The sequence below is a fragment of the Neodiprion fabricii genome, chromosome 4, assembly GCF_021155785.1.
Source record: "Neodiprion fabricii isolate iyNeoFabr1 chromosome 4, iyNeoFabr1.1, whole genome shotgun sequence".
In the NCBI taxonomy this organism is placed as follows: Eukaryota; Metazoa; Arthropoda; class Insecta; order Hymenoptera; family Diprionidae; genus Neodiprion; species Neodiprion fabricii.
Genome location: NC_060242.1, coordinates 36,608,710 through 36,635,952, shown reverse-complemented (window position 1 = coordinate 36,635,952; position 27,243 = coordinate 36,608,710). Strand labels below are relative to the sequence as shown.

Below are 27,243 nucleotides of genomic sequence, written 5' to 3'. Positions count from 1 at the left end.
ACGGATATTTTTTGAGAAAAATTCTCGTCGAACTCGAGTAAACAATATGCATTCATTAAAACGGAATTCACGATCATGTAAAATTTCCGTCTGCACGACGGAGAGAAATATGTACCCCAATTTTGAATATTAACAGAAAACGAGTCAGGGTTAATTAAATGTAAGATAAATATAATCGGTAAATAAAAATAGGTGATGGTAAAAATGTAGAAAGATCATTCTAGCGATTTTTTTTAAAAACGCAAAAATCCGTTTCATAGAATTACATGTCAAGTGTAGAAAATGTCGGAATACAGAAGAGACGAAATGTAGAAGCTTGAAGTACGAAAAACTGTAAGACAGAATTCTCAAAATTCTCCAGTATTCCAAGTCATTCTGAAGTTTCTACATCATGGCTTTCGATCCACACTTTGATCTTTCTACATTTCCACTTTCCTAGACTGAGAGAAATTTTTAGTTCCAGTTACCGCTCGGTCATTAACTTTTTTTCATTTTTTATCACAACCGAAAAATATGGTTCTAGGTACAAAATGAAAATTAGCTTTCCAGCTGTTACCGGAAAGTCTAGTATCCGTTACTATTCTTTCTCATTACGATCACTGTTGCTATATTTTCTTGCAACTGTTGCGAAAATTTAACGCTTGCGCAACGATAAATTGACGTTAAAGCCTTGTTTAACTAAAAAAGTAGAGTAAACCTCAAAAACTGATTTTGCGTTGCAATGACCAAAAAAGGATCGACGATAGCGTAAAATGGTTAGGCGTATCTCGTTTTTCGTAATCCCAACGATATTCAAACAGTTTTTTAACGACACCTGTTTTACTCAATTTTTCTAGTTACTGTAACAAATGAAATTTTTCTGAGTGTATGTACCGACTTTATGAATATTAAAAATACCATAAAATAAATCTTCGAGTCCTTGAAAATTCGACGTTTGTGACCCTCCTACATATCACGATCTTCCTTCCTCTTCTATTTTCACCCCCACCTGACTGACACTATAATTAAACCAGGTAAAAAATGATTGATAATTATTCTGGGTTATATCTCTAAGTAATTCCCAGACAAGTCTTGAAAAAAAGAAAAGAAATGCCAACTTCTGTTTTTGTTATTTATCGTCTTTCGTTCACCCACCAATCAATGTATTATACCTGTAATACGTGTATACAAAAAATATTCACGAACACACGCACGTATACAAATGATAAAACCGCTTATCTTTATCGTTTCGGGTTTTATCCGATTGGCGATTGCATTTGCCACATAAATAATACCTATCCGTGTGTAATCGACACTTTGATTTTCGGTGTTACGCAACCCACTGTTTTTTTTTTTTTTTTTATTTATTTCTCATTCTATTATACCTAACGTTGTTTTCGAGACTGGACTTAAATTGTCGTTTTTTGTCGAATGTTATTTTTAATTTCGATCGGTTGATTAAACGATCTAATCACTTCGTATACATTATACGAGTAATACCTAAATTGTACACTAATTAACGCGAACAAATCCCCCCCTCACCGCTCCTCCCCGCCCATTTGGAAAAGAAAATGATGACCCACATCAGGTGTACTTTTACAATTAGTCATCGTTTTGCTGCAGCGAAAGGAGGCCTGAACGTTAATAATGTATAATATGGATGCGACGTAACGCACATGGAACACATATAAAGACGATTTTAACCGTAATAACAATAACTTATGGTAATATCTCTTTCTCTGTTTTATTAATATATACGTATATATATATACACGTGCATTAGACCTCTCCTTAAGAAGAGTGAAATCGAATTTCGACGCTCGCACGCCTGAAATTGTTTCTAAACAATTCCAAAAATATGTTGAATTTTTTTTTTTTCTCCTTAACGTTTACCCACCCATAGAAAGTCTTACTTTGTCGCATAAGAAAAGCATCGGTTTTTCGAGGTTTTTAATCAAAATTTCGTACCGAGTAGAAAAAAATCGTAAAAAAATTTTCAAAAAAAGTATAACGAAGATGAATTTGTCCCGTTTAAAACGTCGCTTGGGAAATTTGGCTATCTCTATTTTTGAATCCGCTATCTAAACATTAGCGCGGCAAGTAATTTCGACTAGGATTCGTGTTTCAGGAAAGTTTTTTTTTTTTTATAATTATAATCGTGCCGGATGAGGATGAATGAGAAAATATTGGCGACTCGATGAGTCATTTCTATGCAAGTATGCGCCTACATACATATGCTAAAATAACACAAGCACGTGTAACGCATAACAACGTTTGTTGAAATCACATAACAATAAATTTCATTATAAGTAATATGATTCACGATTACAAACAAATAACAATTTCTCTTTACATTATATACTCATGGAAGTGTATTACCTTTATAATTATATGCAACGTCCCTTTGTTGAAAAAAAAAAAAAAAAAAAAAAAACATTAGCCGCAGATAATAATTCTAACGAAGAGAAGAGGAAGGGGGAAAAAAATATTCAACCCGCGGTGAAATATATCGCGTGTCGTTATAGCCGCAAACGAGTGTTTAATCAATTGTGCAAATATAACCGTTTAGTCACATGTCTTCTTTCGGGCCGGGGAGGAGGGCGAGGTAAAAAAAAGGACAGAAGAAAAAAAAGAAAAAAGGAGGAAAAAGTCGAAAAGAGTGCAAAAAGAAAGAGAAGAGAGGAGAGAAAAAGACAATCTTGTAACCTCGTTGTAAGAACGATAAAACAAAAAGTTATTATTAAAAATAAAAACGCTAAACAGCATATACGCGCCATGAAAAGCTACGCATTAAAAAGTTTAAAGACTTACGTATATGCATATATATATTGTTTTAATGTATAATATATTGGACAAAGTTACTTCACAGTTATCATTACTCGTCACGATTATAATATCATCACTATCGTTATTATTACTATTATTGTATAAAATTTGTACAATATACATATGTTGCCCCCCCCCCCCTATAAATATCGCTATTTTTCGCCAGATTGTAATATAATCTCGCGCATCGAGATTTTTTTTTACATTCTCTGTAACGTTTTGCGAAATCCGATGCGATGTGCTGCGGAAACATTTATCGACCATTAAATTACTTGTTATATGGAAACTAACACGGTGATTAATTTATTTTTATCAATTCAATAACGTCGCATAGAGTTATACACACACTATATGTAATATAATAGGCTATGTACGTTCAGAGAACCAGCGCGTGTATATTATTGCATGTGTATTCATTTGCGTACATGTACGACGCATTGCGTTGTGGCTAAATCGAGTCTGGCACATATGTTCGTATTGAATGTCTTTTTTTTTCTTTTTTTTTTTTTTAAATTTCCTACTCTTCTTTTCTCTCACTCTTTTCACGTACCTGTATCTCTTTCCTAAACGATCTCATACCGCGTAGCGATATGTGTACACGTTTCAAACCGTGCTATTTTATGTTTCACGGGAATTAAAACTCGCTGCTTGAGTTCTTATACGTGTATATATATATATATATATACATATATATGTTACAGATTTAAACTATAGCTGATAAATTCCGTTATAAGAATAATTATTATTATAGGTATAATTTAGATATTGAATCGAAGCTTATTGAATGATGAAATTGCGGGTTGTTAAAAAGCAATTCAGAACCCTTGATTAATTGCGGGAAATGAGGACGAATTGAAATTAGTCGATGTTCGGTGAATCGGTGAAAAATATGAAGAGAATCTTTTACTAACGTAGTCGGAAAAAATTTTATCCATCGCGTGAAGATACGTTTATTTTAATCACGGATTTGATACGGTTATTTTTAATCTCTGAGACGTCGAATAGATCCGCGTTAATGCGTTACACACGTGCATACAATCGGCATAATCGATGGGTTATTCGCTCGATATGGAAGTCGGCAATTCCAAATCGCTAGATGAATTATTACACGGCAGAATATATGTAACGTAATAAAAGGAATCGGTGATCAGCGTCGAGAAACGCGTTATTGCGGGAAATCTGCGGTTTTAATAACGCGAATCGACAGGTGAACAAAATTCAAACCGGTATAATAATTACAGCGTACAACTGTGACAGAATTGAAATAATCGTTAAACGAAAAACTGGGAATCACGGATACGAGAAATTGTAGAAAATCGTGAATCCGAATCGATGTTTACAAAAATTGTAATTTCACGCCGACACCGTTAATGCGCAATTATTTATTTATAACCCTTTTACAATTGCCTTTCGTTTTCAAATTTATCCTCGTATTGAAAAACACTTTTTCTTTTTCCTTTCTCTTCTCTAATTATTTTTCCGGCGAAACTTGAAGCAAAGAACTTTGATCGTCGGGTTTAGGACCATTCGAAACTTTGATGTTTCGTCAAAGTTTGATTTCCTTACTCTAAGTTTCGCCACAAAAAAAAAACTCGGAATTCGGGGCTTTCTAAACATTTCAAATTCGGAATTTCAATCCCACCTCAAGGTGTCATTTCACTTATACGAGAAGACACGCGATCGGTACAAAAACGCGAAAAAGACGTCGTGACAGTCGGAATATCGACGGCATCAATTTTAATTTCAAAATAAAACGAAGAAGGTCCGCAATTAGACTCGTCGGCGGTCGATCACTATTATTACGCATATTTAGACAAATGTACATAATGTATGTACGACCCTAGACAAACAAGTTTATAATAATACATAATACACAAGTGGGTTAAGCTGGATTAGGTTAGATTAGTGAAACATTAGCGGTGGGCGATTGTTCGGCTCTACAATTGTTACGAAAATGTTGTTAATTGTGTATAACGGTTCGCCCAGTTCGTACCGGATCAATTATTGCACTACCGGCAACAATATCGCGGCTTGTATGTTTCCTTCATTTCTTTACACACACACACACACACACACACACACACACACTGCATATTGTATATGTATGAGCGAAAGCGTAACGCGGTAGTGATCGGCGGCGTGTAAATAAGATTTATAGGGTTTTTATTGAGAGGATATATAGAAGTGAAACTTATAACGACGATAAAAACAGAGACGACAAGAAATAAAGTATATATACATATGTATATAAATTAGACTGTTTCGTTTGGAAGCAATATTTTTTACAACCACTTCCGTATCGTCATAAACTTGTTGCTGAATAAATAGGAAGGAAAAAATTCTCGCGAAAGGATATTTTTTTTTTTTTTAATTTTTTTTTTTTGTCATAAATTGAGTTTGAAAATTCACGCTGTAGGAAAAATCGATTAAAAATTTTCAAATTCAAGATGAATTTTTGCACGGAGGATTATATGAATAATTTTTCAACCGTTTGAATTGAGAATTGCTTTCGTCGATGCAGGAGACTTCTGTAAAGAATGGATATAATTTTTTTCAAAAAGTTTCGAGGATTAGGTCTCCGTGACAAGAGTGGTAAGAATGTGAAGTTTTTAACTTTTTTTTTTTTTTTTTTTTCTCCCCCAATGCCAATATGAGAATAAGTATCAAATACGAAAAAATGATCTTTTAAAATTGATTTTTACCGGAGATAATAAATCCTTTTTGCAATTTATAAGAAAAATGATGAACTGAACGTACAACGATTCGACGAATATAGATAACGTCGAAGGCATGTAACGTTGTAATTCAAATTGGTAAATAAAAAAACCCTTACATTTAAATGTACGATTTAAATTTAAGCGGTATAATAAATACATATATATATATTTATAAATAAAGCAATATATATATATACATTATATATATCATGGGACAATAAATTTCGGGAGAGAGATTTAAATACTACTGGCCTTGATCCGCGGCGTGAAAATAAATACGTACGCATACGTAATATATAACCAATTTTTGTAAAGATTATATATTTAGGTGCGTGGTAGATTGGCACGATTGTGCGGAGATGGAATCTTTCAGATACGTCTGGTATCATAAACGGGCGTCTTCTCGAGTGTATACGCGTTGCGTTGCCGTTTCGTTGCGCGCCGAATTGACGGTAATGAAGATTTGTAAAAAAAAAGAAGAAGAAAAAAACCGAAAAATACCGACAAAAAAATTAAAAATAAACAAATAAGGCCACCGCGCAAGATTCGAATCGCGGAATGCGAAATCTTTGCCCCGACGACACGTGTCGACGAAAATTTGAAGGTCGTCGTCGTTTCCGATCGAAGGCGAATCCACAGATCCGATGTACGTAAGTGTATAATTGTAAATACATCGATATGTATAATGTACGAACAATATTTTTCGATTGTGGTAAAAAACGAAAATAGTCAAGGACTGAGCGGTAACCGGAACTAAAAATTTATCTCAGTGCAGGTTCAAAAGTTTCATTTTTCGGTATAAAAATACGCCTGTTAAAATTTGAGCTCTTAATATTAACATTAAAAGGTTCCGCATCGTACTTTTTTATTTCTCAGAAGAATAACATGGGAAAAATGATTTTTGCTCTTTCAGATTTTTATAACTGGCCAACGACGCGTCGTATAGGAAATTTGCATACTATACATATTTTTTGTACGGAATTGAAAGCTCTAAAAAGAAGGCTCCTATCGTGTTATGATAAGTCTACGATTTCAAAAGTTATTTTCTAATTCTACATTTTGTTGATTTCCTACCAGTTAATATCCTACCACTCAAAACTCCTCCCCTCCGTCTTTTTCCCCTTCTTCAATGATCGTCTCGTTACATAATGCCACAATTATGGAGCATACGGCGATAAACATATAATGAATAAACAAATCCGAGATTAAATCGCGAATCGACTGTTTTGATCCCTTGTACATAAATGATCATCTACAGTTGATTTTTCTAATTCACCTCAATTTTATACATCGTAATGATATAATTATTCTAAATTGTTGCAGAAAAAAATAATTTGCGATTTTCCGCTATGGCATCCACCGAAAAGTTTATTTAAGTTAAAAAAAAAAAAAAAAAAAAAAAGATTCTACCATCCAAAGATTCGCGCTCGGTTGGTTTTTCACTTTTATACATATGTTTTAAGATTCATGTAGTATCGTGAATAAAACCTGTCCTGTTTTTTTTTCATTACTTTTACAACGGTCATATCAATTCACGTCACAAATAAGACCCACACTAACATCAAGTAACATCAAGTCTCCAGTTGACGTTTCACAAGTTTATCCGACGACTTTCTCATCATTAATTGAATTCGATAAAATAGTAATAATGCAGTATGAATTTTTAATTTAGGAGAATGAGATTCTCGGTCGATATATCGTTGTGTTACGAATCTATATTTTTCGGTTCAATATAAATTTCGAGAAAGAAACGATGATCGCAGGGCTACAACGTGTTTCCTCGCAAATTCAAATTCAAATTAAAAAAAAAAAATAAATAAATAAATTCGAAAAAAGCTAACAATCGATCGATCTCGATCTTCCACATAACGTAGAACGCGCTCAACTTTTCACAGAATCTTTCGTTAAACCTGAACGAAATTTTTACGGGCTTCCACGTTGAAAAAAAATAATACATTATATACATATATATATATATATATATAAATTTTTTTTTCAACACACACTAACACATGTTACAGCATTAATTCGCAGCCTGCAAACGCAGTAACCGCGGAATAACAGCAAACTCGATGTGCGTCTCTCCGTGTGCGTTTGTAGCGCAAGTATCAACACACTATATGCATACCTATTAGCGTTTCGACGACGAGTATATATACATATATTATAAATATTACCTACACGCATATATACGTATAGGTATAAAGTACGTATCAGGCGTCAGAGACGCGCGACGTTTCATCGGCCAATCAGATTGCGTTCAAATATCGCCGACTAGACGCGGAGACTTTCTATTAGTCATCCCGAGTGTCTTCGGCCAATCAACGCTCTAACGTGTAATCACGTGTTGCTTTTCTTTTTTTTCTTTTTTTTGTATTTTGTATTCTTTTTTTCTTTTTTCACTTCAAATACAAAACGTACACGCGTCTACTCTTGGTCGTAGTTTTTTCTCTCTCTTTTTCTCTATTAATTTCATTTCTGTTTCTCCCATTTTTCCTTTTTGTTTTTTTTTGTCGTTTTCGTAAATTTTTGTTATTCAAACCAACGCTCGAAAACAAACATTTCCAAGGGCGGAACAGGAACTGTTATATCTATTTATATGCATATATGTATGCACACACACACGCACGCGCGCGTATTTGTACAGCTGTCGTATAACAGTCATCGTATAACATCGTTTATTCTATAATATATTAAGAAAATACGTGACGATGTTTTTTTTTTTTTTTTTTTTTTTTTCCTTCAATTAAAATTTTTCTTCAAAGAGCGATAAAAATTAGAGGTCGTTCAGCAGCAAAGAGAGAGAGAGAGAGAGACAGAGTAAATAAAAAATGTAATTATTATAAACAGAAATTGGAATTAGAGCATGGATATTATATATGTGTTTGTGAAAACTTTACAAATGCTTGTTGTTATTGTTATTATTATTATTATCGTTTACATTATTACACGCAGAGAAATAACTCTCGAGGGGTAATATTTTTCACATTAGAATTGATTCGCTGGTTGATTGGACAAAAAGGAAGGGTACATTAATTTACAATAATCATAATTTAAACAACGCACAATGAGGTCAATATTTTTTATTTTTTGCGCTCACCTCCCCCGCCCTTCACTCCTTCTAGTCGCTAAATATATTACGATTGTTGTTTCGTCCGTATTATCAGTTACATAACGTATATGCGTGTATTTGTAAATAAATATGATAAAACGAAAACGGGTGCATGTAAATATATATGTATATATGTAATTATGCAGGATAATCTTCGAATAATTTTTATCCCCGGGTAATAAATTTTACATACATCTTCTAGAATTAGAAACTTTTGCATTTTTGTCGCCAAGGTTTTCAGGCCAGGCGGATGAAATTAATTACATTCGATGTAACTATAGATACATGTGACGCCTACGTTAAATACGACGAACCAATTTCAAATCCATTTATACTGTACAACACAATTCATCATCGCGATGCGTATTATATTTCTATTGTATTTTTTATCTTACCTCCAAATTTTTCTGCCAGTGAATTTTTCACGAACATTCTTCACACCGTTGTGTTTTGCAATAATTATTATCGACGTCGCGAGTAACGAGGACGATGACTCCGGAAAATCTTTTCACGCTGTACAATTTATAACGCATGGTTCGACGTTTTGCGATAGAAAACTGCCGATGCAGCGATCGGGGACAAGAAATGAGAAATAATAAAAAATAAAAAAAAGAAAAAAAAATAAGAAAAAGACGAAGAGTATGCGACGATTTTATAAAACTGTGTCGGCGATGAATGCGCAGTGACAGCATGATGGGACGGGCCACGACGTGTCCGTAACAGTCCCCGTGTTTTATAAGGTTTTTGACCTATGCGGCGATATATATATACACACACTCACACACACACACGCACACGCATACGCACTGAAGCCTGAATGCCGAGCTAATGTGAGAGTGGATCGGTTTTACATGCATGAATGCATGCAATGTGCACGCATCGTGAATCGTTATAAAGATCGACGCGTAAGAGTTACAGGCTGATTAATTATCGGATGTATACAATAATGGGACAGCAATTTCAATTAATTTTATTCGATTTTATAACGGATGAAGAAATTTTAGCATGTATAAGTAATAAGTTCATGTACGATAATTCGTTAATTCAAATTATTCCCGACGATTAATTTTATACGCTGTTGGTATAATTAGTTTAAATATCGAGTAATTCACGTTCTCTTCTTCTTTTCGTACACTGGGAAAAATTTTCAAAATGGTTAGGCGTACCTCGTTTTTCCTAATTCCAACGATATTCAAACAGTGTTTTTTTTAACGATACCTGTTTTACTCAATTTTTCTAGTCACTGTAACAAATGAAATTTTTCTTAGTGTACACAACGATCCATACGTGATCAATTTAGGGTAATTCACGTCGTAATCTTGTTTTTTAAAGTCGGTACGTACGATTCCACATCTTCGCTTTTCTGCCAGTGTTATCATGAATTTATGTGAGAATTCACTTGAAAAACAGTGTTTTTTTTTTCAAATTTTTTTACTTCAATTCTATTCAAATTTTCATTAATCTTCCATTAGAGGATTTATTCAGTCAGTCGTCGACGATCTACTTCAAAGTAAAATGAATTTCGAAAGGGTTGAATTTTTTTTTCTCTCTCTCCCTCTCTTTTCGTTGCATGTTTTTCTTTGAATGTCAGCAATTATACGCGAACCCTCCCGTCAATTTATAATATTACGTAGGTATAAAAATGAAATAACTGCAATGGCTGATTTCCTCGCTCGCAAGAGAGGCGACCCGGTAGGATGGAACGCCTGAAAAAGAGCCAATGAACTTTCCTGACCCAGGCAGTGTGAAACCATCGACCGTCTCCATCCTTCTGTGTAAGTATGTATAAAGAAAGCCGAATAAAGAAGAAAAATAAAATTAGATAATCGAAAAACAAATTGACTCGAAAATGCTACATGTGTGATAATTACGGAGACGAGTTTGATGTCATTGTTTCTATGATAATGGATAAGTTCTACATTATTCTTTGAGATTTTGTGATTATAACGCTCCAAAAGTAAAGAAGAAAAAAAAAAAAAAAAAAAAAAAAAGATACGATGAGGAGTAGAATGAAGATTTTTAAAAGAATAATAAAACAGAGAGCAGTAACCTTTCACGTTCTGAATGAAATTATTTGAAACAAAAGTCAATTATGAAATAACGACAAAGATCGAAATATAACGCGATTAATGAAAAAGCTTGAAATACGGGAAGAATACAGAAACCAAAGTCTCAGCATTTTCTTTACACATCAATTTCGTAACCTTTCGATACATTACATTATCAAAATAGATTTTATGCGTTTTGACAAATTTCTTGGATTTTTAACTTGACACTGATTATTTGGAATTAGAAATTTTGTTGGAATATCTGTAATTGAGAAAACCAAACGTTTTACGGACAAAAACGTTGACAAAACGATTGGCTAGATTGCATGATCGGCAAAAAATTAATTACAAGCATGCATGTAAAAGTAAAATAAGCCTCAAATTAGTTATAATTGAGAGGTAATCAACTAATAGTTTTCTTTCGGCGAACGTTTCTTCGACGTAACTAAACTGACTGAAATTTTCATCTTCATATTATATTATTCCTTTAAATTCACGAACTTGAACCTGATTTAAAATAAATTTCAATTGAAAAAGAAAACTGTAATAATATTAACAATAATACAAAATGTTTCAAATCTTTACAACGTATCTTCAGTTCAACTTTAAATAATTTAAAAACAATTCTTAAATTTTTTCAGTCTATCTCTACTCTAAGCCGTGCCTTTATTTTAAATTTCCATTCTAAATGGAAAAAAGTCAGATTTCGAGGATGTGCAATTCGTCGATATTAGCAGATACGATGACGTGAATTTTTTCTCGGATTGTAGCACCAATGCCCACTAAAACCTTGCGGTTAAAGATTTTTTAAAACATTATTACTCTTAAAATAAAATATACGTTGATTATTATTATGCGTCCGAAATACGTTTATTTTAAATTGGGAAGTCCTCCCTCTTACCGGCACGAGTTACAGTCGAGATAAAAATCTGGTTATATTAGGGAGTTGTTTTTTTGTTATCAAAATTAAGGTAAGACTAGGGCGAGAGAAAAAAAATATATATATATATATATACATACGTATGTATAAATGGAATCGTTAGCCAATTATATGTGTATATATGTAAATAGCTAACGATTCCATTTATATCATTACACCGCAGCAAAAACCGTGTATGACTAATCGCCGTTCTTACAGAGACTAAAACTACCGTACTCCTCGTTTTTGAATGGCCAAAAGGTTGCCTGGTGATCAACGACTCGAATCAAGGCGCGACTACTGCGTCGTTCGTTCGTTCCTTCCTTCCTCCTCCTCCTCCTCCTCCTTCTCGTTCATTATGTATTTATCTGTTAATGCACGTGATCCTGAGACAATATATTGGCATGTACAAGAAACGGCTCGTATCGACGAGCTATTAACCGTGAATTATGTGAGCCGAAACGTGTTTTTGATTTTTTGCGTTTAGAAACACCGATCGATCATTCCGCAAGTGGGAAGTTCCGATGTGGTTATACTTTTGATACAAGGTTCTCAGGCGTGTAATTAAGTCCGGAAAAACCTCTAAGCCTTAATTATCATTCATGAAAAACACGGTCGTTGTCAGTTTTCTGTAGAGTTTTTGTTTTCGAATTTTGAGCACTTTGTATCGTGTGGAAAAAAAAAAAAAAAAAATTATCCTACATAATACAGAAAGATCGGAAAATTGATAGTGAACAATATCGAATCATCAAAGAAGCGAAATTCTATTTCGCAAAATTTTCAAAATGGAAAAACTCGAAGTATACAAAAGTCAAAACGTAGAACGGCTAAAAATTTACAATCTTTACAATTATTGCAATTTGATGTTTTGTTTTTTTGCGCCTGTCATTTTTGCAATTTTCACACGCCTATATTTCGACTGCCTACAATACGTTGAAATTCTGTAAAATGGATTCGATATTGTAATACTTCCATTTTCAAATCTTTCTACGCGTTTAAACGGACTTGACGCGACGTGTTTATTGTATTAAAAAGATTCCGATCATCCCGAACATATAATACAAAATTCTATCCGAAAATGGGTATAGTTTCATTTTCGGAAAATTAAGACTTTTTTTTATTTAAAAGAAAAAAAAAAATAAAAATAACTGAATAAAAATAAAAATCTAGGTTTTAAAATGTTTTTCGAATGAAATTATTATACGTGCCGGAAATTCGATGCAAGAAATTCGTTCCTTCTGAACGACGAAGCTCAGAGATCTGAAAAGTAAAATGAAAATTTCGGCACTTGATAGTTTATCCGTACGTAATAATTGCCGAAATTCTTTATCAACTGGCAGCGCAACGACGCGGATCGAGAACCTTGACTTTATTCATAAAGTAAGAGACCGAGATCCTTCCCCATCTCCCGCGTGCCTGTAAAACTCGTAACCTGTACGACCGGCATACGTAGATTCAAGCTCCTTTCTCTTTCGCTGCATATATATCCATATAGGTATGATAATTATTTGCGAATTTTCCACACAGGCGGAGACGCAATTTATTTGTTGGTCAAGGTGGGAAGTTTTTGTCACTTGGGAGATAAAAAATAAAAAAAAAAGAACTTTACAGGGGGAGAGAGAGAGAGAGAGAAAGAGAGAAACGTGTCAAGTCGGTTATCCCAGGGGGAGTGGAGGAATTATTGTGATTATTATTACGATGATGCCGATGCACGGTCACGTTCTAGTTGTACTTTTGTAGAAAAAAGGAGAACAAAAAAAAAAAAAAAAAATAAAATAAAAAAAAATGAAAATGAAACAAACGAGGTTAAAAAGTAAATCATTTATATTCTACAGATAAACCGACCAAAAGAATCTGCAGCCGATGACTCATTCTGGTTTATTCGCCGTCGTATACTTATAATACGTATAGATATTACATTGAAGCAGAGAAATTACCATTTTTTAACCACAAGCTTGAAATCCCCTCATAATTGGTATGCTGAACATCTTGTTGAAAGTCGAGTAGGGAAGAAGAAAGATAAAGGTTCATAATCCGCCTCAATCGTCGCGTAATGAGGGACGGAAGAAGAAGAAGAAGAAGAAGAAGAAATTCCGAATAATAAGATTTATTTTTATGAGAGAGATACTTTTCTGAGGATCTTGTCAAATTGTATGATTGCTGTTGAAATTGTATCTTTTGTGGGTTTGAAAACAAAAATAAAAAAAATAAATAAATAAATACTGACGATTTGCCGAAATTCTACCCCTCCTATTCCGTAACACATACAGATTTGAAAAGTAAGTAAAACAAGATTATATCTTTATTTTTCCACCTGCAAAGACCAAAAAAATAAGCTGAAAAACCAAAATTTGAATTTCTTGACGATCCGTAATCGGTAATTTTTTTTTCATCCGTAACTCAACTTTGGCCTCAATAGTTTTTTGTTTTTATCAAGTTTTTATTTCCTTTTTTCAGCAACAATTCTGTCGTTTCCATAGCCCGCTTGAGTGGATACAATCGGCTTATACTGTAAATGGAAGAGAGAAGAAAAAAAAAAAGGAAAATGATGAAGCAGCAAGAAAAAATGAACGAAGAAACTAAAACGAAATCTTAATCCTGATATTAAATATCTTCAAGTAATTTTTTTACACTTAACGAAACCTTTTCTTCCTACCCGTAATATTAATAATATTAAACTCGACATATTAAAAATAATTTTTATTGTACAAAAAAGTTACGAAAAGAAAATATTATTAAAAAAATATATAAATATATGAATTTTTTCTTTCTTACTTTTCACGTCATCGAAATAATTTCGTACCCTTACTTCACGTATTAAAAGACCAAATTGTATCTCAAACTAACGTTTTTCAAGCATTGTTCAATCCGCCAAAAGAGGCGAGCTTTCGATTCGATCGATAGAAAAAAAAAAAGTGATCTTCGTGAAAATTTCGCTGCCTTCCGAGTCGTCTTTATGCTTTTATTCGGTATGGTTTTTCAATAAAAAGGAAATCTACCCCGGTGTCGGATGATGTACCAGCAGCGAGTAGCGGGAGGGTGAAAGAACAGTCAAGGATATCGGATGACACCGAAAGCTCACGGATTGAGGAAAACTTTCCCGAGTTCAAATATCTCGAGCTTAAATATACCCATCCAGTACGTAACAAGAGGAACCGATTTTCAGAGTCTTTTTCCGGAATGATTTGTCTCTAGGCTGCAGCTGCTGGTTCGTCTCCAGCTTCGCTAAATTGAATTTCAAAAATACGATGAAAGATTGTTGCTTTTTTTTTCTAGAAATTGAAAAGAAAGAAAGACTTGCCTTTACAGCAGTGATTTTGACTTTTTTCAAACTTTGTTCCGAGCGAAGAAAAAAAAAAAAATTACAGTTGTGCGTATTACATGTACATGTACTCTTCACGTATGAAAATAAATACACATGTATACAATACATGTAAAAGAAATTCCAATTTCACCGGGTTAAACATATTCTTATTTACTCTGCGGCGCAGGTAAGCAATTTCAATTATTCAAGGTATTCTGCACTGACATGTTGATTGTCATATTAATACACATATAATAACGTGTTATAATTTAGGGCAATAGTATTTAATTGTTTTTAAAGCGCCACCGTCGTTTTGTACAATGATATTTATAATATACTTTAAAGATCGAAAAAGGTGAAAAGAAGAATCCAAAATCCTTGCGCGTTTCAATTTTATTTGTAGGGAAAAAAAGAAAGGGAGAAAATATTTTTCAGCCACGTTCTGCGTGTAACGTGAGTTCGTGTAATAATTTTACAGGTACGTAAAAAAAAAAAAAACAAAAAACTACAAATTATTGCACGGCTTTTCCGCAAACGTCGGTGAAAATAATTACAAGGACAAAATTTTGCCAATTTCAAGGGGAAAAATAAAAACAAAAGAAAAAAAAAAAAGTTTATACATAAAGTCCGAGCCGAAAGAGAAAATAAACATTTCTGTAACACTCGGCAAGCGTACGTGTTACATATAATACAGTCAAGTGTAAATAGACACATAAATAAATATATATCTGTGATGTAAAAGAAATAGGCGAAGCTAAGTCGAACGTTTTTCACAATATATTTATACATTATACAAATATTCTTTCGTTCTATTCTATGTATTCAATATTTTATTTCTCAAGGTAAGTCTTTAATATCGTATACATATATGGGGCATTCCACGTCAAACGAACGGCTCATCGGTCTGGCTCCCTGTGATTTTAATGACCGATAAACGTATTCTTTCTTCTGGGTAAAAAATGAAACCTTTCATTTTTTCAAATTTTTCCGCCACTTTGTCAAAGTGATTTTGTGAGTGAGAAGTGAGACGGAGATTTCTAAAATTGATCAAAATTTTTTATTGTAAAACCAGGAACTCGAAGACACATCTTTTCGTCATGATTCGCAAAATGGGATGAAAATGAGAAATATATACATGTATTTTGTTTAATTTTTGTTTTTCAAAGAAATCTTTTTTCCCGGAATGTGTTCTCGAGTCCCTGATTTTACAAAAATATATACTTACTGTGAAGAACATTTTGGAGTCACCACACTTTTAAATGGTGAAAAAATTTCGAATAATCCTGATACATCAGTTTTGACCCAAACGAACCAAAAAAATTCATTGGTCGTCAAAATCCTGGGGGATCAGGCCGATGACCGGTCGGTTTGACGTGGAATCCCCCATATACATACCTATACACACGTACATACACAATACGTCGAGGCACGAGACGAATTTTTCCACCAGACGCAATATCATTTTACAATCGCATCGCCATTTAGCCATTTATTATATGCGTGATAGGGTTATAAAGCATATGTTGTGCCTATCACTGAGCGTGTATTGCGTGGGCGTAGCCAAGGTTCAATTTAATGTTTTGATACGCGTGTTTGCCGCGATCATCTTTACATGCTAAATTCTCTCTCTCTCTCTCTCTCTCTCTCCAAAGGATTTTCTCGCACGCAACAGTAAATTTCCGATTACCTCTTTCGACCCATTGCCGTTTACGTATGATACACCTACATTATTATTGTTGTTGTTGTTGTTGATGTTGTTGTTATGTATACAGAGAATGCGAGCATAGATCAATATCGAGTATATATCAGATCTATAACATGGTCGTGAGTAATTAAAAAAGTAAAATGAAACCGTCGTTTCGATTCTTTCGTAATTAAATTATTCGCATGGTTTTTTTTTTTCTTTTTTTTCTTTTTCCCCAGAATATAATTATATCTTGTAGATAATTAATTTGATAAACGTCGTTGTTTTTTCTCTTCTTCAATTTTCAATTCTTGTCGATTAAAAATCAATTTCCAAATCTTTGTTAATCGGCAATTAGTAAAAATTATTTTGAATTCTGAAGCTCGAACGATAGTTATGTAAAAACGTTTTATTCTTTCCCCTTAACCATGAACGTTACAAAAAAATGTTTTTACACCCAAGCGAATTTCAGAAACTGAACAAACACATTGTTACAATCGTTACAATTGTTGACTGTATTATGTTTGTAATATATTTTATAAATTTTCATCGTTCATTCGCAATATTTTCACGATCATGAACGCATAAAATAGGTGATAAATTTGAGAGTGCATGGATGACGTTTATCCGTGTGTAATATATATTTATACTCGATTATATTATGCAACAAATTTTTTTTGCACAAGGTCACTGTGAGTATAAAACATATGTATACATATACGCATATACTACTTTTGTACATAATAAAAGCAGACTCGTAAGTCCGTGAGATTTTTTATCACCCGCGCAGCGGCGGTTTTCGAGATAAAAATAATTTGTTCTATTTGTTTTTACCCACTCTCCCTCTTCTTCTTCTTCTTTTTTTTTTTTTTTTTCTCTCTCTCGCCAAGCCATCGTAACTTCTCCCATTCCGCAAAGGCCACGTGCTTCACTTTCTACGCACTACGTTTTTCTGCCTGCTACTGCGGTTATCTAATTTCAAAACAAGAGGAAAAAAATTAATTTCAACGCGCGATAACTCGCGACTCGACGTTCAATGTCACGGTTCCGTTTGGAACATATACATGCGTGTGTTTAATATATATAAAATAAAAGAATAACACAGGTACTTTATTGCCAGACAAATGGCCAGCGTCCACTTCAAGATATAGACACTTCATCAATTAATTAATCGATATATCGGTCGTTGTAAAACTTCTGGAAGCGGATGAATTTTAGGCAATCTTATCTATGCGTCGCAAGATTTTTTTATTTTTTTTTTTTGTTTTTTGTTATCAAAACAATTGTTACATTTTTATACCTATATGTATATGTATATATGTGTATAGTGTAATCAGTTGACGGCATGAAAAGATTACATTACAGGGAATCGATGCGGGGAAAAGATATTTTTCGCTGCGAACTTTAACATAGATTTGCATCACCGCATTCGCAATCGGTATTTAAAAATTGTCACCGGTTATCTATTTTATCAATATTTTCATACACGACTCAAGACAGCAATATTTGGATAAAAAATTCGATTTTGTTTTTTAATATCTAAAGTTTGGATAAAAAAAAAAAAATAAAAAATAAATAAATAAAAAAGAAAAATTCCAGCGTCACGCAAGAAATGTCGTTTTGCTGCCCTGATTTTTTCCGTGAATTTTGATGCTCGAGAACGAAGAGTTTGCGAATAAAATTGCGATTTTTTTTTTTTTTTTTCTTTACACCGAAAACGAAAGCTGAAAGTAAGAATTCGCAGGTTTTTTTTCTTCTTTTCGCGCAGTCGTCTAGTTCGCTTCAAAAGCGTGAAGATGAAACGACGGGTCATACGACGCAAAGCGCTGATCGAGTTAGCAGTCATGAAGATTATATACCTATATATATATATATATATATATATATATATATATATATATATATATATATATATCATAGATTTGCCAAAACGGCGAATTTCGGAGGAAAGTCGTGTAAAATTAGAATCGCACGTAACATCGAGTTTTACATGTAAACATGCGATACGTTATGTATATATATACACACACACACACACACACACACACACACACACACATATATACCAACATAACCATTCTATACGATATGCGCAGTATATACTTGTAATATGTGCTACATATGCATATGTATAAAGAGAGAGATAGAGATAAAGAGAGAGAGAGAGAAAATGACGTGACTATTACACATGATTAGGTATGTATGTATGTGTTACGTAAGCACATACATAGTCGCGAGCTTAAATCATCCATCGGCCGGGTAAACCTGTAACACGTATGCACGTATCGTGACTGTATATATATATATATACATTACCGTACGAGAATAATTGTGAAACAGGATGAATCGCGAACAACGCGGGGTAGCGAGACGAAGAAGATTATAAAATGGACCGACGAGGAGGGAGTGAGTGTTGTTAGTGCTGTAAAAAACAAAAAAAAAAAAAACACGCAAGGATTACACAGCCGAAAATGTGGATCCGTAAAATTTGACGATTGTACACCGTCACGCGTGTACGGTTTAACAACGATTATTCAACAAGCGTAGAATCGTTAGGAATGTGTATTTCATATTTTTATTTCTTTGTTGTTGTTGTTGTTCTTTTTTTTTTTTTTTTTTCTTTTTTTATCGAGCAAAAAGCACGCGATACGCAGACGTAAGATTTTGATACAATAATGTTTATATATATATATATATATATAAATATATATATATATATATATTACTACCTATTCTGCGCACATCGTACATCCGCGATCGGAATTTTGTCAAGAGTTTGAAATGTAGAGGCGGATAAAGATGAGCGTGGCAATAATGTGCGCGGAATGGGCGATAAAAAGAATAAAAATAAAAAACAAGAAAACAAAAAAAAAAAAAAAAAAAGAAAAACATCACGGAGTTAACAGAGAGAGAGAGAGAGAGAGAGAGAGAGAGAGAGAGAGAGAGAGAGAGAGAGAGAGAGAGAGAGACGCAATGTCCGGCAGCAGCCGCACGTGCGAATGTATCGACAAAGTCAAGGATTTCGCGAGTTAACCACGTGCTCCAAAATCGCCCGTACCGCGTATGTAACACAACACCTGTCCGCATGCGTCTGTGGTATCATGCATACGATATACACACGTCTGCGAAGCGTGTGCCGAAGAGAAAATAAGAAAAGAAAAATATAAAAACAGAAAAAAAATAAAAAAAAAAAAAAAAAAAACTACGCGCCAAAAATACATACGCGTGTGTTGTATGCCCCCCCTCCCCCCGCGCCCCGCTCTTTCCCATCTTACCGCCTTCGTTCGTTTACGTTGTCTCATGGTACGACCGTGCGGTGTAAATACGCATGTACGTATCATACACAGACACACATGCATGCATACATTTAACTACGTCCATAGTCGTGAATGCCCGATTGCGAGTTTGGTGGCGGTCGTTTGCTGCGCGGGTTTCGCAAACTCCGTCGCAGAAATCGAAAGATTCTTCAGCGGGGAGACAAGGATTTATACAGTAGAACCCCGGTTTTTCCCCTCTCTCTCTCTCTTTTTTTTTTTTTTTTTCTTTTAAATATTGTACGTATTACGCGTAAATTATTAAAATTGTATAATTCGCGAAATATATATATATATATATATGGCAAGGGAAATTTATCGTCAATAATTCAAACTGTAATGCGGTTATTGTTTAACAACGCAAATTTCTATCTCGATTGCTTAATTTTCTATTTTTATTTATTTATTTTATTTTATTTTTTTTCCCCATCATTTCGTTGCGTCAAATAACGTTGATTTTTGAATGTAAAACACGGAACGACCGACTAATTTTTATTTATTTATTTTTTTTTTTTTTTTTTTATCGTCTAGGCAAATTTTTATCAAAAGCAAGAAAATACGAATTCGTGATATATTTATTGTTTGAAAATTGTACTTGTAATACAGGTTCACTCTTTCACGTTACTCAGTAGTGGGTAACAGTGACAAAAATAAAAAAATAAAAAATAAAAAATCGCTGCGCATTTGTGCAGTGTCAGTGGGTATATAATACACAAATAAAATACTGTAGATACAATAAAACAATAGAGATTTCAAGGCGAAGGTAACGACGTGTAACGCGGAACAGTATAACTATATATTTGTAACAACAAAATTCCTTCCCTTCCTTACTTCCTTTTTCTCTTTCACTCTCGTTTTTACTTTACTGTTGTTCTTTTCTTCTTCCTTTTTCTTTTTCTTTTTATCCATCAGGTATTTGCATTGACGTTTTGCTTTTTCTAACGCTGCGTTTGACACAGCCGAGTGACGACTTGTGTATACTATGTGTACGTATGTAGCCATACGGCAAACTTCCTTTTCCTCTTCCATTCACGCCCGGTAGGTTCGGCTGTACGTAATTCGATTCGTGTCACACGCATCTATGTATGTAGATTATACACATTACGTATATTATGGAGAACCTCAGAATTGGTTTAAAATTTTTTCTACAATTTTTTCTGCTCTGAAACAGTAACCTGAATTTTTTCAGATTTTTTATTCAACTCCCCAATTATTTACAAATATTTAAAGTAATTTTGAAAAGAAACAATTTTTTCAAATTGTCGAATAATTCTCATAAACTGTATTTTCTATTCCAAACATTTCAAGACCGGGCACGTAATGGGCCGATGTTTTTTTTTCATTTTTTTTTTTTTTTTTCTTCAACACTTTCAAGTTTCTTGCTCAGCTAAAACATTGTTTGAACGTTCTGAAAGTTTCCGTCGAAATTCTCGGAACTTCTAATTTTTCACTTGGAATATTTCTAGACCGGTTCCATTATGAAGTTGATGAAAAAATTTGAATATGCCAAAAAATAGACAAAAATCGCTGAAAATGAAAATATACATACGTATACGTGTGTTTGTGTGTGCGTATGTTAATATGTGCCGTGAATGAACAAAAAAAGAAATTGGCGTTACGTCATATCTTTCGTCGTCAGAAACATGAGCGATTCTAAAACTACGTATCTATTATATGCGTATCATGAATAATACTTGTATGAATAGAATCGTACTTTTTTACGTTATTCTCATATTACGTGGTCTTAGGAAAAATGATTGGAGTATTTGGAAGCTGGCATTGTACAGCGAATGAGAGGGGGAGGGGAGGGGGGGGAGGACGATAAAACCCATACGAAAGTCTATATAATAAATAAATAACAAGTCGTTAAGTTTAATTTATAGAACAAAGAAATAGAAACGAATGAAGGACGCGAAGTTGAAACCGAAGAACAGTGAATTATAGACGTTATTTGTTGTTTTATTCATTTTTCATTTTCTCAAACCAGTCCAACAACATTCTTTGGATTGATTTTCTCGCGTGTCCGACGATCGAGAATCGTTTGCAAAAACGAAATTGTATAGGTGTGTAACTATAAAATTTTACCACAGATTTCGTTGACGTGATTCAGCGACATCGTAATTTATACATTTTCGTATATATGTATATACATAAAAATAATTGCCTATAACGTTGATGTTTTCCGTACCGATGAAGGAAATATTTTAGTAAAAACTATTTTTATTAATTCTTTTTTTTTTTTTTTTTCATCTAATTTTGAACGCTCGGTCGTATTACTTTGAATTGAGGAAAGAACCGGGTTAACTATTTGTAAAATAGAGACTGGGACACAGAAGCTCTGGGCTGACTTATAGCGCTTAAACTACGCGTCGCAAAATCCACACAGCATTCAGAGAGAACATTCTAACGCCGCGCTGGCCGTGAATAGTATGGAAAGATAAAAAAAAAAAACGAAAAAAAGAAAAAGAAAAAAAGAAAAACAAAAAAAAAAAAAACGAAACGAAACGAGCAAAAATTTAACCAGTCTTCATTCATCATTCACGGAATCTTTGCAATTATTAGCGTACCCAGCTTTGTAAAATAAGAGACGAATGTCTCGTCGTCCGTCTATCGAGAAATAAATTATACGGGAGAATATTCCGAGTCGTTGTCCCGAGTACCAAGTTAAAACTAATATAGAGTGAAAGACGTCAGAGGCAGAGCAAAAAATGAAAAGGAAAACCTGAAAAAAGCAACAAAAAAAAAAAAAGAAAAAAAAAAGTCTCGTGGAAAATTTCACCGCTCTCACCGGAATTTGTATTACATGGAGTCGTTTGGTCAGACTTTATTTTTAAGCGTCTGGTCGTCGCACTTACTATAATATATCCCAGGTGTCTCTTGACTTGAGACGCTCTCAATGACTTCTCGGAAATCTGATTTCACAACCGATAATAACTCGCCCGAAATTTCTCACCTTAATACATATCGCGATTGGTACCAGAATTGGAAAATCAAATTTTAGAGTACAACAATAATAATAATAATAATAAGAATAATAATAATAATAATAATAACGATGATGATGATGATGATTGATTGATTGATTGAAAATTGGCCGATATTTGCGCGTGACGCAAAAAGCGTGGAAATTTCGATTTTAGACGGAATAATTCGTCACCCATCCTCTTAAATCGGATTGAGCTATAAAAACGTAACGCTTCTATATTATATGCATATCAAACGCGTGTAAAATTCCAGCAGTGAGTCACGCAGGAACAACGCAACGAAACGCAGAAGCGTCCCGCGAATTAGATACGAAGTATGATGAAAAAACAACACGTGGTTGCGCGAAACGTGTTAGATTTTTCACTCGATTTCATCAGCTCGAGATACTCTCGAATTCGCGGGATCGATGGAATGTCTTCAATACATGTTGAAAACATACCATCATTCGAGCAATGTAATTTACGGGTATAACAAAACAAATAACAGCCTCATCTGTTTACTATATAGTCATAATAATTTGTTACACGGTTGTAAGTGTATACGTATACCGGGACGATCTCTTGAAACTTGAAAATGAACCGCGCATGCGCCAAATAATCAAATCTCATTGGTCGGCCAAATCTTCCCGCAGCGATATTCTTGTCCGCGATGCAGGCCGGCCAACCTACGCAAAACGTCTACGTTTTAATTTTCAAAGAGCAAAAGCATTAAATTCCGACCGTTCTTCGAAGAATCAACTTTCCGACCCAATAACGAATGCTTCCCAAGCCTTTCCGAGTCGCTACCTCAATTATTTGAGATTCTAACCTCGAAAATTCGTATCAACTACATCTCCGCCACAAAGAGTTTGACAGCTGAACCTCGGGATGGCCAGCCTGCAAGAACAGCCGATAAAACTCGCGCATGCGCGGTAGATTTTCGAGTTTCAAGAGATTGTCCGGTATTTCAGACCTGTCCCTAAGAAGAGTGAAATATCGAATTTCGATGGTGTCACCCCTCAAATAAATTAAAAAAAAAAATTTACATCTTTCTTCTCCCCTCCATATTTACCCACCCTTAGAAAGCTTTACTTTTTCTCATAGGAAAAGCATCGGTTGTTCGAAGTTTTTAATCAAAAGTTCGTACTGGGTCATCACTTTATCTTTATCGCGATTTCGGTTTTCACGCGTTACGATCTACGAGTTTACGACCTTATATACGTTGTTATTGTTCTTTCTTGCTATGGTACCGCAGCATTACACAAGTCCGAACGCGAGAAAGATTAGCCTGGTAGATAGGAACATCCGTTCGGAATGATTATGTTTAAAGGATATCGTGATGATAAAGAGGAAGATTTATCGCTGCTGGGTACGTACCTTCGATCTATATATATATATATATTTATATTTTATTTTATTTTTTATTATATATTTGTAGAGTTTCACCGAAAATTTGAAAAATCGTATTTTTATAGCATTCTTTTTTCCTTCCGAGAGAAAAAAAACCGCTTCGAACTTGTATGGAAGTGAAAATGACCGGTTTATACAAGGGGAAGGTCGAAACATTGACGAGCAAGAGAGGATACCAAAAGTATTACGATGGAATTCAAGACCTAAAAGCTAGTGTGAAAAGCTACTTGTTTAAATTGTTTTTCCGTAAATTTACCCAGATTTTATCAATTATCACATGACAGAACAATTGCAAACTCTAGATTATTTCACTCCTACGGGAGATTAATTCGAAGTCCCGTCGAACATTACAAGTCACTCACACGAGTGTACGTAGATTATATAAAGCTGGGGGTGTTCACCTCTGGATAGGGGGAAAAAATGGACACCATGATTAAAATTCCGAAGACATTTCTAACCAGAATTATTGCCGATCGATAATGAGATTAAAAATGGCGAAATTACAGCGTTAGAGCCTCGGATCAAGTCTTGAAATGGTTTCGTCGCAACGGACAAAGGTCATAGGTAGCGTTAATGAACGATATCGGCACACTGAGAAACTCGAAAAATACAATGAAACAGGTATCGTTAAAAAAAAACTGTTTGAATATTGTTGGAATCACGAAAAACGAGGTACGCCTAACCATTTTGCGCTACCGTCGATCCTTTTTTTGGTTATCGCAACGCAAAATCAGTTTGTGAGGTTTACTCTACTTTTTTAGTTAAACAAGGCTTCAACGTCAATTCATCGTTGTCCAAGCGTTAAATTTTCGCAACAGTTGGAAGAAAATCTAGCAACAGTGATCGTAACGAGAAAGAATAGTAACGGATACCAGACTTTCCGGTAACGGCTATAAAACTAATTTTCATTTTCTACTTAGAACTATATTTTTCGATTGTGGTAAAAAATGAAAATGGTTAACGACCGAGCGGTAACCGGAACTATAAATTTCTCTCAGTGCACGAGATGATCGATATTTCGCGACCATATCCCCCTACTAACGAAATTTCAAGTCATCATCCATTTTCGCACGTCGCGCATGTGATACGGCGAAAGGTGTTCTACGCACGATGTTTTTTTCCCCAGCCAAACCCTGATAAGCTCTCCTCGTCGAACGCCATGGCTTGGATACCACCGGGCCAAACAACTTACGAAACCGTCCATTGTTAGCGAGTACTCGATTCCTCGCTATTCGAAATAACTCTGTATACGAGTACGTGTTCGTTCATTCGTGTTAATTGCTGTGCGAAGAGTAAATTGGATATTTGTCGGTCGATCAATTGTTCGAATTTACGCCTCCCAATTCGCTTTGTCGTCCTCGTCGCAACGACGATAACGCGAATTATCTCCCATGGTGGATAAGTAAACGATTTCACGGTAATATATAGATCGTGTATTGTACCGACATCGGTTTGAGGTCTGCAACCAGTATTGACGTCTTCGCGTGTTCACCGCTATCAACGAGTCAATTCTCTTACGATTAGGATGCTCCGTGCAAAGTTTTGCTCCTACGGAGACCATCCGTTCAGCTCCGTTGCGAAAACGTTCGATTCCTCACGAATAACGCATTTTCATCGAATAACAATGTTCCTTCTCTCTGGAAAAGTTTCATTCTAGCCGACGGTAGCGGTGATGTAGTTTTACGGTTTCGATCAGGGAGTTTCGATCCACGAGTGCAGCGAACAGGTTCATTCCAAGAAAAGCTCACTCTTTGGTTCTCCGTCTTTCCAGTATCCTCTTTTTTTTTCCAATTACATCGGTCACCGAAAGTCTAAATTGCCCGAAGTACAAACAATCGGGATGGTTTAAAATTATTGGTAACAAAAATTCCACCACATTCCCAGGTTTTCCATCAACTAAAACCTAAATCGTTCAGTCTGTAAACTTTACATTCGACTCAAATTCAGTTCGAATCGAAGAAGGATACAACGTGATCCTTTTCTCGACGAAAAAAAGGTGAACTTGTTATCTCAAAAAATGATTTCCACTTCCCATAATAGAAAATTGATATCTTCAGTCTTTTCCATTACCAAATTAAAAATCCCCTGACAATTTCAGGTTTTCCAAGAGTGTGGCCACCCTGAACAATTCAACGTGCTTCTTCCTCTTCCTCTTGTCACTCATTTTATTCAGGTCCGTCGACCCTCGATGATTTCGCGAGCGCACCTCGAAGCAACAGCGAAGCGTCGTTAATCCGATCACTGTAACACCAGCGTCTGGCCGTGTGTCGGTAAGCTGCAAGCACCCATGAGACACGAGTAAACGGAAAAGCATCAAATCCATCCTGGACACATAATATTGGCAATATCAGGTCGGTAGTCCCGAAGTTGGCTTCCGTGATCACTGGGTCGTAGTCTTCGCCGCCTCCCAGCCCAAGAAGAGGGAAGCCCCTGATCGGCCGAACGGTTACGTAACATGTCGACCTTCAACCTGCCGCTAGGTTACGACGGTTGCCCGACATCGAACAGCGGATGTGGAAGTTCGCACGGGCGTAACGTAGGCATGTGATGAGGATAAAGTTAAAGAATAACGTTACTGAAACGATGCGTGTTTAGGAAACACCGGAACTTGGTAAAGCATTAAAATATACGCAAAATATACCTTTATTATGAAAAGCCAATTCCTTAAAAGTCATCCTAAAATTGCCGAATAATGATTTTTTCTTCTTGCGTATCGTCACGTTAACGTTAATAAATTCAGCCTCGTGGCGTTTGCGCAACTTTTACTAGAAGGGGAGGAGAACTGTTCGTACACTCAATTTTCATCGTTAGGTGATTTTTTCTTCTTCTTTTTTTTTTTTTTTTTTTTTGCACATGATTTTGGACACCGAGCAACGACTGTTGTCACAAATTTTTTCTCAACATTTTATGACCAGGCCAATGATGAGATATTTTGCAGAATTGCGTTTACTAAAAGATGTGTAATTT

The 27,243-nt window shown here is 34.8% G+C and overlaps 1 protein-coding gene and 1 long non-coding RNA gene across 2 annotated transcripts in view; one reads left to right on the top strand and one right to left on the bottom strand.

The window, feature by feature from the left end:
* Positions 1 to 27,243, bottom strand: part of LOC124181425 (MAP kinase-interacting serine/threonine-protein kinase 1-like) — an 89,513-nt gene that overhangs the window by 39,562 nt on the left and 22,708 nt on the right. The gene's annotated exons all lie outside the window — the stretch shown is intronic.
* On the top strand, positions 12,824 to 14,129 carry LOC124181435. The gene is made up of 3 exons (XR_006870462.1): positions 12,824 to 12,981; positions 13,437 to 13,880; positions 14,059 to 14,129. It is a non-coding gene; the product is annotated as an uncharacterized LOC124181435 (long non-coding RNA).